This window comes from Rattus norvegicus, chromosome 19, assembly GCF_036323735.1.
Source record: "Rattus norvegicus strain BN/NHsdMcwi chromosome 19, GRCr8, whole genome shotgun sequence".
NCBI lineage: Eukaryota > Metazoa > Chordata > Mammalia > Rodentia > Muridae > Rattus > Rattus norvegicus.
In genome coordinates, this window is record NC_086037.1 from 31,203,306 (window position 1) to 31,215,619 (window position 12,314).

At 47.1% G+C, this 12,314-nt stretch overlaps 1 long non-coding RNA gene across 1 annotated transcript in view; it reads left to right on the forward strand.

Annotated features, from left to right (window-relative positions):
* Positions 1 to 3,391: 3,391 nt before the first annotated feature.
* Positions 3,392 to 12,314, forward strand: part of LOC134483614 (uncharacterized) — a 42,246-nt gene continuing 33,323 nt past the window's right edge. The window contains exon 1 of the long non-coding RNA XR_010060415.1: positions 3,392 to 6,261. This is a non-coding gene — a long non-coding RNA (uncharacterized LOC134483614). The remainder of the gene's footprint in view (positions 6,262 to 12,314) is intronic.

Sequence of the window (12,314 nt, forward strand, 5' to 3'; positions counted from 1 at the left end):
TCAGGCAAGGTGGCTGAGGACAGTTGTGCAGCTTCTGAGGAGTGACTGGGCAATATTTCCCATAGTTCCTGCAGCAGTGACCTTCTCCCAGGGCTTTAGCTTTTGGTAGTCTCACTGTGGCCTCATGGATGCCTGTGTTCACCCTCAGGAGACATGATCAACACCAATGGTTCCCAGCGAACCTCAAAGGCTGTCTTCTGTGGGAGGACTCATTTCCGATGGGCCCCTCCCCTCCCTTATATGCCATATCATTTCCTATTTCCTGTTGCCCCTTATCTCCTCCAGTCTGAGTGCAGGTTGGAATTTGGTTCAACAGCCATTCCACTCTCTCTTGTGGCATGCTTGTACCTTTCCCCATTGCTGTCTGAAGTCCTCAGACTCTCCATCATCTCCATGGTGATCTTTCTCTCCATCACTTCCTCACCCAGTCCTGTGTTCCGGCTTCATTGCCATGCCACATAACACATGGGAGTCCCCACGCGCATGCCTTTAGTCTCTATAAAAGGAGCTCCAGGACCAGAGTACAGTTATCCTGCCCACCTCAGAGAAAAGGAAAATACAGTGTAAGTAGATGAGGTGGAGAAAACTGCTCTAGGTCACACCCACAGCAGGCAAGCGCAGGGATTCGAATGCAAGCAATAGGCTACCCGGCTTGGGCAAGTTCCTTAAACCCGGGGTCTGAAACAGCAAACTGAGGTCAGGATGGCTTTCATCAGCTGGGCTGGCTTTATGTTGGCACATTTTCCACAGTGGTGAATATGTGTGTGTGTGTGTGTGTGTGTGTGTGTGTGTGTGTGTGTGTGCGCGCGCGCGTGTTTATACTTACATGTATACTTATATGTGTACATATACATGTATTCACACATATATAGTGTGTATACTTATATATACATATATGCACACATATATAGTGTGTATACTTATATATACATATATATGTACATATATAGTGTGTATACTTATATATACATATATGCGTACATATATAGTGTGTATACTTATATGTGTGTGTACATAGTGTGTATACTTATATATACACATATGTGTACATATATAGTGTGTATACTTATATATGTGTGTACATAGTGTGTACACTTATATACATATATGTGTACATATGTAGCACGTATGCTTATATATACATATATGTGTACATATATAGTATGTATACTTATATATACATATATGCACACATATATAGTGTGTATACTTATATATACATACTTATGTATGTAGAAGAACTATACACACTTGCATACACACTTGCTCTTTAAGATGATGAGAGTAACAGCAAGGGGTCAGGGGAATAACCTGCCTATTTGATATTCTTAAACTCCTTAAGTTTTGCTATAGCAAATACATCTGTCAAAAGTCAAGATTTTGTTTGGCTGCTTGTGAAATGAAACCACTGAACTTGTTAGTGGTGAAGTTAATAAGCCCCCACCCTCCCACCCTCCCCCACCCCCCCACCCATCGTCTCTCTCAGGCCCATTGACTTCAGCCCCCTCAAGAAAATTGAGATCCTCCTTATTAAGACATATAAGAGTCTCTAATGCACACTCCCAGCAGACAATCTTTCCTCTTCTGGCTGTAGAGGCCCTCTACTACTACATAGCTCGTACTGTGGCTGAGAGCAGAGGCTGGGGTGAGGATGCCTGGGTTCAGATCAGGCAGGACAGCCCCTAGCTGCAAGATCCTGTGAGTCTTCCTGAATTACAATTCCCTTCTCTGTAAAATAGAAACTCTGAGAGCCCACCAGCCTCCCAAGGTGCTTACAAAGACTAAAGTAGGCATAGTACTTAGGAAAGTGTCTGGCGCTTGCCTAGTATCCTGTAATTTTTTAAGGGCTATAAACTTTATGACAACTTAGCCTAACAGGCTGGATGCCAGGGAAAGGGATTCTGTCTCGTTTAAGATGTCTGTTTTCAAAAACAGCTTTTTAAAGGTTATAGGATCTGAAATGTTGTGGACTGTAATAGCCCATACTACCCTTGAGCCCAACACTTTCCACCAATCAGGAGACATTCAAGGACAAGATATATGCGTTGGCCAGTCCCACCCACCATGGGTAAACACTTGGTTACAGTGTGTCCAATAAGTGATGACTAGACAGGTCTGCCAATAGCAACATGGCTCATCTACCTCTGCTTTAGTCAGTCTTCATCACTGTGGTAAACATTTGAGAGAAACAAGTAAAAAGGAAGCATTCTTTGTGGCTCCTGAGTTCAGAGGACTCATTTAGCCAACAGTCTCTCAGTCCTATGACCATGAGTCTTCAGTGAAGAGTCCATCATGACAGAGAACGTGTAGCAGAAGAGACACTCACCTCACCTTAGCCAGGAAGCGGAGAGGGAAGCATGCCCTTCAAGACATGCCCCCAGTGACCTCTTTCTTCTAACCAGGCTGTGCCTCCAGAAGTTCCCACCATCTCCCATAATGTCTTTGGATTTAGAAATCCATCTAGGATTAATCCATTGATTAGGTCAGAGCCCTCACAATCCAATCAGCTCTCAATGATTGGATCTGCCAGCCAGGGACCAAGTTGTCAACACATGCATCTTTAGGGAGATAGTTCTTATCTGACCTATAACAGCCTCTGTAAGCAAAATTCACCATCTTTAGAGTGTGAATCCCTCAGCCCACCCTTGACACACTGGACCGCACGCAGCCTCTGCACTTTGAAGAGCTTGTGGCATTGAGAGCCTTGCATGTGAGCTCACAGATAATTCTGTATCCATAGGAAAATTATATCTAGCCCTTGTCTAATTTCTCATAGGTACTTGGTATTTGATGAGTTATTGACCAGGTGAGCTAATCATCTCCGTTGGTAGCAGAGGGATTTTCATGTTCATTTGGTCCCAAGAGATGAAGGCCTGTCAGATGCTCCCTGCCACACAGGTCCTGGAAACCCAGGGGGCTATGCCTGGTTTCCAAAAGGAGGGGACAACAGTACTTTGTGGAAATTCCACATTCCCCCTACTGCTCCTCCAACCTTCTGGGGCCACCTACTGTCACCAAACCTCTGAATGCACCCTTCGTTTCATTGATAGCATTCAACATATCACTTCAAGCTCAGGGGCAGGGTCATCTCTGCAGACGTCCCTGAGGTCTCAGGCCGTGGCCTGCTCCACCTCCAGTCTAGTAGCTCCTTCCACTTCATTGGTCCTTTTTTTCTGAACATCGCTTTCCCCCTGGACCAAAGGGCCTTGAACCCTGGCTCTGAAGGCCACTGTCCCACTGTCTATGCAGACTCTTTTTCCTCTGGAGTCAGCCTGTGCCCACTTCTCCCCCTCCTCCTGAGATCTGCCTTACTTAGCGAATTTAATCTCCTAAGAACCGACTCCTACAGTCCTTCATTACAATGAAAAGAGCAGTTGTCTGAGGACTCAAGTGTGCTCACCTGTCATTTGGGGACGGGCAGCCAGGCTGGCTGAGCTGTAGTCAACTTCTCTGCCGTCTTAGTTTGGCTTCACAAACACTCTTTCCGCGGCTACGAGGCTGCTTTTAAAATATTAAGGCTTTCTGGACTGCGTTCAAGTGAAAATGAAATGGCTAAGCGGATATTTTCGGTGATAGCTGGTGTCTACAGAACTCCTTCTTTCTCTTTCCCCCCGCACCTCCCTCCCTCTTCCTTCTTTCCAACCAGATCTGGCCATCTTATATAATTCTGATTGGCCTCAAATTTTTAGTCTTCTTGAGTGCTGGGGTCACAGACTATGCCACTGTGCCTGAGTCTGGTGAAACCTTTTCTGACAGCAGGAAGGATCATGGGTATTGTGTGCACAGTAACTCCATGGAGCCTTCACTGCATGTTATTGAACACCCATACCACAAGCTGCTGTTAACCCTGAACCCATTCTACAGATGAAACTAATCAAGGGAACACTGAAACACATTGTTCCTGGTTAAGTACCTAGGTAGGACAAAGTTTAGATTTTGAACCTGGGGGCCTCTGGCTCGTGAGCCAGCTATGGAAATGAGCTGGTTGTAGGTCTCTGGCATAACATTTGCTCCTGATCTCTTCCTCATACGGGAGCTGTGCCGACAGGCAGAGAAGCCGACAAGACTATCCTTGTTGAAAGGGAGGCCAAACCAGTTGGTCTAGGCAGGGCCGAAAACTCTGAAGGCCCAGTTTCCCAGAAATTACGAGGATCTGCAACTGCCCCCTCCTTACTCTGTGCCTGAGTCCCGCAGAAGCCCTCCAGCACCCAAGCGGCTACCTGCTTCCAGCACAGGCCTTAAATTGGCCGTGCTCGCCTGGGTCCGAGGAGCCTTCTTTACTCTCTGTGTGGTGGTCGGACAGCTATCACCAAGCAGATGAAAGCAGGGGTCCAACAAAGAGAAAATGAAATTTCCCTTGAGCTATTTGCCCTGGCTGACGAACCCAAACCTCCCTTCCCAGGATGAAGAAGGTCTGATGTTCTGATGTTGAGAGCATCAAAGGCAGACTCCCTCAGCTGAGTAGTGACACTCGGAGGGAGGGAGGCTCAGCAGCCAGGCCTCCAGAACACCACTCCCACTGCTGCTGAAGCCAGACCCTTTGAATGTCCCCTGTGTCATTACTACCACCTCTGCCCAGACTTAACCTGGCCTGCCTTCTGCTCCTCTTCACCTGCCTCTGAAGCCACCATCTGACGGAGACGGGCCCTGCTCGCCCTTCTCTGAAACCGCCTCAAAGTTCAAAGGTCATAGGAGGAGTGCCCCCAAGGAAACACAGACGGGCTTCTCTCTCCAATGACACGTCCAGAAAAAGCTTGTTTCTGGCTGCTACGTCTTCTCTTCCTAATTTCAGGGCCAGTCATATTCAGAGATGATATTTCAACCATCCAAAAAAGAAAAAAGAAAGAACCAGATAGAGACGGCCACACCACACACTGCAGAGATGCTCACATGCTCACAGCATTAACATTCTGTCGACCAGCCTCGAGCCTGATGCCTGATGCTAACGGGGACTCCAATCTTCCTGTGGGCCCGTCACCCGCCCTCCCCTCACCGCAGGATCATCATCCCCTTTCCCTCCCAGAGACTTTTTAAAGTGTCTCTCTGAATTAAACATAAATTCCGAGCTGCTTGCAGCATTTCTCTTAAAACACAAGGGTTTCAGGCTGGCGATGGTGGTGGGTAGAATTCAAACTCGTCTGCTTCCGAGCTAAACGGGACGACGACGCTAAGAGACGGCGGCTGGGAACCCGTTTAGACAGCCGCGGTGGCTGGATGAGACGAGGGGCCTCTCCTTGAGATTTGAGAAGACAAACAAGTGCTCTCCCCTTCCCTTTGTTTTTAGAAATTAGGATAGTTTTTCAACACACTGCCCTCTGCTACTCAGAGTGAACAGTCAGAGCACGGCTTTTATTCCCAAGCTCACTAAGGCAAGTAAATAGAAGCTTACAGGACAGAATGAGGAATGATAAGCAATTCCCACTGCTGCGAGTTCTTAATATATAAATTCATCCCGCAGCAGTGGAGTAGCAACTGGCAAAGCCAGAAACAATGGAAAGCTGGGCGGGCCTGGCTCCGCCGAGGTCAACCATCAAGGTTATCTATACGCAATTACTGGTATCTACAAACTTGCATAGCTGTCAGCTGGTCAGAGCCCAGATGAAAACTCACCATGCGCTCAGAAAGCAAATATAGTTTCTGAGGAGAGCCTCAAATTAGCTCTGTGAATGACTTGGCTTCCAGCGTGCACCAGCCACCCGCCTTTGGGGAACGTTTCTGCAGACAGTTCTTCAGTGTCTAAATTTGGGCATTGTCTCACAAATCTCTGTTCCCGAAGTAGGAAAGAACTGGAATTGCTCCTTAACCCTCGGCGACGATAAATTATATCACTTAACAATAGATAAGCTCCGGACACTTTTCCTGTGCGGAGCGCCCATTGTGAGGTACCTTCTAATCGTCAGCATCTCCTCTCCCCGGTCGGCCCCGCTAAAGACCTGTCGGTGGGGAAGAGACACAATAATTTGTTTTCTAGCTCCTCCTTCGGTGCCATCCATCATGTGTGGACACACAAAGCTGCTTAGCAGCAGATATGTATCTGCTTCCGCTGGAGTTCCTCTTCCCATCAGGCTATGCCAAGGGGACGCGTTTGCAGAGCCACGCTGCTTCCAGAGCCTGGAGATGGGGCCCCTGCCCTCCCGGGCCGGTGTGTGGAGATGGGAAGAAAAGGCATGCTGTGCTGCGCTGTGCTGTGCTGAAAAGGAGGCCTCTCAGTTCAGCCCCGCGGTCCACCTGAGGTCTGAGGATGGCCTGTCTGCCCCACAGGTCGGTGTGCTAAAGGTTTGATCCCCTAGGGGGCGATGTTAGGAGGTGGTGGGATCAGTAAAGGATGAGGCCTCCTGGAGAGTCGCCTAGTCATTAAAGATAATCTATGCCTCAGAAAGAATTGTGAGAACCTGGCATCTTCCCTTTTCCTGTTTTGGGTGGATTTTTGTTTAGTTTTATTTTGTTTTAGTTTTAGTTTTGTTTGCTGCTTCCTGGCCAATGAGGTGGACCGTTTGTCTCACCGAGCGCTCTTACTATGAGAGGCTGCCTCATCAGGGTCCTGAAACAAAGGGCTCCCTCAGCCAGCCACTGAAAACTCAGAATTGTGAGCCCTAACAACGCTTCTCCCTCTAAAAGTTCGTTGTGCCTTCTCTTTGGGTAGTGAAGGAGAACTAACTGGCCACTATCTCAGCCCTAACTGTGGTCCTTGCTGGCAGATGTCTTCCTACCAGGACCTTCCAGGGCCCCCATAGAGATGCTCTATGTACGAGTAGGGGTTAATCAAGGGCAGGTGATTTTCAGATTATCTGGAAGAGGCCGCACCGCACATTGGAAGCATTTTAAGAACCAGTTGCCTTTGTTCTTGTTCTTAAACCATTTGAGTTGTGACTCTGTTTCCACTCTGTCCTTCTCACCTTCTTGGCCAACTAACTTTTGCTGATATCTCCCTTCCAGTCCTGCTCATGCCTTGAGCGTCAGCTGTGGGTTCACTCTACCCCAACGACATAATTAAGGACTGTGACACATTGCCAGTATAACCTTCACATTAATCTACCTAGGCTTTGTGTCTTATGGTTTTCCTCCTGGTAACAGACAGCATGACCAAGGCAAGTCTTATAAAAGACAATATCTAATTGGGGCTGGCTTACCAGTCAGAGATTCAGTCCATTATCATCAAGGCAGGAGCATGGCAACATCCAGGCAGACATGGTGTAGGCAGAGCTGAGAGTTCTACATCTTCCTCTGAAGGCTGCTAGTGGAAGATTGATTTCCAGGCAGCTAGGATGAGGGTCTTAAGCCCACACCCACAGTGACACACCTACTCCAACAAGGCCACACTTTCTAATAGTGCCACTCCCTGGGCCAAGCATATACAAACCATCACATTTGGGACCAGATGGAGCCATGTCTGTTCCAGCTCTTAATCAGGTCAGCACAAGTTGATACCTCCTCCACCTCGGGCTTCTTGGCCCACCTAGATGGAGTTTCGTGTGAATTTACAACTGCAAAGGTTGCACAGCGCACAAGTTCACACCCAAGGATGACTTTTACATCACTGCCCCTCGAGACTTCTGTGTTTATGATGATGGTTTTCTGGCAAATGACCATTCCAATCCTCAGATCCATAGACTCCACGTCTCCAGACAAACAGGGGGGGGGGGGGCTTCCTTTTCACAAAATTCTGAGGAATAAATCTTGGCATTGCCCCATGCTGGGCACTCTGTGTGAATAGCAAGCTTGATACACATTGCCGTAGCCTGTGCCTTCCCCAGCTCAAACCCTCAGTCTCCATCAAGCACCATTTGCATCTTGAATCTCACCCATGAACTGTGTGGTGAACTGAACAGGGCCGGGGTGGTGGTGGACATTTTTCTCACGATTACTCCCTAATCGATGTGAAACAATAGTCATTTCCACAGCACCGGTGCTACATTGAGGCTAACAAGTAACCTAGAGCCGATGAAAAGCACAGAGAGAGAGAGAGAGAGAGAGAGAGAGAGAGGAAAAAAGATTCGGTTATGCATGGATATTGTGCCAAATTACTGAAAGGCCGCGACTTGGCATCGTCAGATTTTGACCCAGGGTGGGTTCTGGAACCATCTTTCACAGATACCAACGGCTATATAGCAGTTTCAACACTGCAAAGGGTGTGCTGAGGAAGGGAGCTTTTATTTCAGTCAGCGAAAAGATACTAAGTCAGCAGGGACTTCCATGCAAAGGACCCCACTCCTCACCACAGATGCTCGCACAGACACTCTGTAGGCCCCCTTCCACCTATCAAGGAGGATGGTCAAGAACGGATGAGCTGTTCGTGGATTTCTCTTCTCCTGCTGGATCTTTTTGTCCATATTTATATCCCAGTATAGAGCCCAGCATCCAGCTTTGGATAGATAGATAGATAGATAGATAGATAGATAGATAGATAGATAGATAGATAGATAAAAATTACATTCTTTAATGGCTATGTTATCCTTTAACATGTAGCATGTTAAAACCAAATGTCCCAATAAACCAAGCCAACTCAATCTGTACTTAGGCAAAACAGATTTGCTAAACAAAAGGTTGGCCTCCTGACCAGCAGGCACACTGTTCTCTCACACAGCCCAGCACTGAGAGTTTGATGAAGAACAATGGGCTTTGCTGCAGGTTTCAGGGGTCAGTGGGGAAGAAGGTGCTGCAACCAAGACAACAGGGACAGTTCGGGTGTGGGAGGGAGGGGAGCTCTTGGGAAGTGTTCTCTCTCCTGTCTTGAGGTACAATCCATGTTTTCACCATTGAGAGTGCTGGCAGACACAGTAAAAACAGTTCAACAGTGGAAAGGTCAGGGACTCTGTGAAAGTCCATGTCATGGTTTGAATAGGCTTGGCCCAGGAAGCAGCACTATTGGGAGGCGTGGCCTTGTTGGAGTAGGTGTGTCACTGTGAGTGTGGCCTTAAGACCCCCTCACCCTTGCTACCTGAAAGTCAGTCTTCCACTAGCAGCCTTCAGATGAAGATGTAAAACTCTCAGCTCCTCCTGAACTATGCCTGCCTGGATGCCACCTTGTTCCTGCCTTGATGATAATGGACTGAATCTCAGAACCTGTAAGCCAGCCCCAATTAAATGTTGTTCTTATAAGAGTTGCCTTGGTCATGGTGTCTGTTCATAGCAGTAAAACCCTAACTAGGACAGAAGTTGGTACCAGGGACTGGGATATTGCTGTGATAGGCCTGACCATGCTTTTCTTTGGATGAATGTAGATTTTGGGACTTTGGGTTTGGAAAGCAGTGGAATGCTTTAAATGGGGCTTAATGGGCCATCCTAGTAGGAATGTGGAAGACTTTGTTGGTGAGTATAATTTGAACTGTGCAGACCTCGCCCAGGAGGTTTCAGTGGAGAATTTCAGAATGTGGCCTAGAGACTGTTTTGTGTATGTGTGTGTGTGTGTGTGTGTGTGTGTGTGTGTTTTATTTTGGTGAAGAATATGGCTACCTTTTGTCCTTGTCTAAAGAGTCTGCTTGAGGCTAAGGTGAAGAGACTCAGATTAATTGCATTGACAAAGGAAGTTTCAGAAACGCCCATCATAGACTTTGTTCTCTGGCTAAGTCTCCTGAAGAGCATTTAAAACAAGCATAGCAAGCTTAGAAAGGGAAAATATAAAATACATGATTTAAGAATTAAAGAGGCACCCGGAAGTGAAATGGAGTCTAATCCTGTGTTCTAGGAGAGAGAAGATTAAGGGAGTAGGACTTTGGACCCAGTTAAATTTAGATTCACACAGGGTGGTACACACCTTTAATCTCAGGAGATAAAGCGGGGCAGATCTCTGAGTTCAAGGACAGCCTAGGACAGAGCAAGTGCTAGGTGAAGAAAGGTTTAAATCCAGGCATGGTGGTACACATCTTTAATCCCACAAGACAGGCATACAGATCTCAGAGTTCAAAGTCAGTCTACAGAGCAAGATCTAGGACAGCCAAGCTTAGGCAGTGAAGGAGTTGGTGTAATGAGCAAGAACAAGGGGGCCAAGTTCCAGCCCCAGGAAGCAGCAGAACTTGGCAGCTTCAGCCATGTGGCTCTGGCTTTAGAGTGAAAAAGGAAGGGACTCCTGGGACAATTGATGCTGGTCAGCTGGAGCTAAGAAATTAGCGATGATTAAGAAGAGAGCAGCATCACTGAGGTGAAATCTTCTGGGAAGTGTTTTCTGATAGCAAAAAGATGTTGTGTTCCAGAGATAGCCAAGGCTGTATCTCATGCTGTAGCTGTACTTGGTAATATGTAAAAGTCACTCAGGTGGTACTGGTTTTGAAGGCGTGAAGGAGTGAAGTTCATGAAGAGCAGCTGAGACAGGGCACTGTGAGAGGCCATGGAAGGCCATCGGCGAAGGCACAGCCTCAGTTGCAGTTGATGGCCCAGGACTGAAAGGGTCATGCAAAGGAGTTGAGGCTTGGCACCATGAAGAGAGCCTATGACAGGTTATTGGGGAAGCCTAGTTGTAGTGGAATAGCCCAGCATATTGGAGATGCCAGTACCATGGGATGATCACCAAGAACAGCAGCAGCAGTGGAGTGGATCAGCCTGAGCTTAGAGTGCTACAGAGGGCAGAGCTGGAGAAGTGACACTAGCTCTTTGGAGGAGCCCAGAAGATCATGTGTGGATCCCAGACATTGAAACAAGAAGCTGTAACATTGACGTTGTCTTGGAGACCCCAAGATGTTTGAGATGCCGGAACCATGGCCTATCTGCTGAGGAAAGCTGCTAAAAGGGGATGAAACCAGCCTAGCAGAAAGAAGTTTGTTGCAGTCAAAAGATGAAAAAGGAGTTGGGAGGGCTGGGGATTTAGCTCAGTGGTAGAGCGCTTACCTAGGAAGCGCAAGGCCCTGGGTTCGGTCCCCAGCTCCGAAAAAAAGAACCAAAAAAAAAAAAAAAAAAAGAAAAAGGAGTTGGGGATCCAAAGACCACTTTGACATCAGACATGGAGAGTTTGGGCTTTGTCCAGCTGGTTTCCCACCTTGCGTTGGGGATTACAGTTAAGTCATTGGATGACTCTCAGAAGAGACTTTGAACTTTGGACTTTTAACATCTTTGAAACTACAATAAACTATGGGGACTTTGGAAGTTAGACTAAATGTATTTTGCATTTTCTATGTTTAGGTATGGTCCCCATCGACTCATATGTTTTAACAAGTCTATGGGGACCAGGGAGTGAAATGTTACGGTTTGAATACGCTTGGCCTAGGGAGTAGCACTATTGGGAGGCATGGCCTTGTTGGAGTAGGTGTGTCACTGTGAGTGTGGCCTTAAGACCCCCTCACCCAAAAAAAAAAAAAAAAAAAAGACCCCCTCACCCTTGCTACCTGAAAGTCAGTCTTCCACTAGCAGCCTTCAGATGAAGATGTAAAACTCTCAGCTCCTCCTGAACTATGCCTGCCTGGATGCCACCTTGTTCCTGCCTTGATGATAATGGACTGAATCTCAGAACCTGTTAGCCAGCCCTAATTAAATGTTGTTCTTATAAGAGTTGCCTTGGTCATGGTGTATGTTCACAACAGCAAAACCAAAACTAAGACAGTCCACGGAGAAAATTTTAGGAGAACCCTCCCTTAGTCAGTAGAAGAAAAGGCCTCCTGTGTCCTTGCCTTAGAAAAGACGGAGTCCTGGGTATCCTTCCTCTGCTTCCTTGAAATCCTCCCCAATCCAGCTGCTTTTACCTGGAGTCAGAAATTGTTCAAATGACCTCAGAGAGGTCACCCACTGCCACCCATGTCAGAATGCTCTGCTCATCCTGAAGACTGGTTTTGTTTGTGTATGTGTTTATACATACATATCTAGACACATATATCTGATCAGGACACATGTGTTGAACTCTGAGCAGGCGTTTAGCTCTATCTTAAAGACACAGGAGTGTGCACATAGGTCTGGTCATCCAGGTTCCCACTCAACCAAGACAATGGTATTTTTAATGAACGAAGGTTTTTACAAGTCATTCGGCCATGGAATCCAAGAATAGAGGAAGTAAGTCCTCTGGGCCAGATGCTGATGCCAATTAGGAAGACACAGGGAATGGCTGTTGACTCTTAGGTGACTTCTTCCTCACAGCAGAAGCATGGTATTACAGTGCTGTTGAAAACAAGGCTCTGGGGCTGGGGAGGTTGGGCATGGAGAGGACAATGATAATGAAAGTGATGTCGGTTGTAGTCATAAAAATGACAGTAGCTAATGACATTTGTGTTGGGTTTGAGTGTTACTAGTGGCTGGTGACCATGACACTTTTAGAGATGGCAGTAACAACTGAGGTGCAGTAACATTGCTGGGGTGGTGGTGGCACTTTCTTGCTGATGCAGAACTGATGGTGC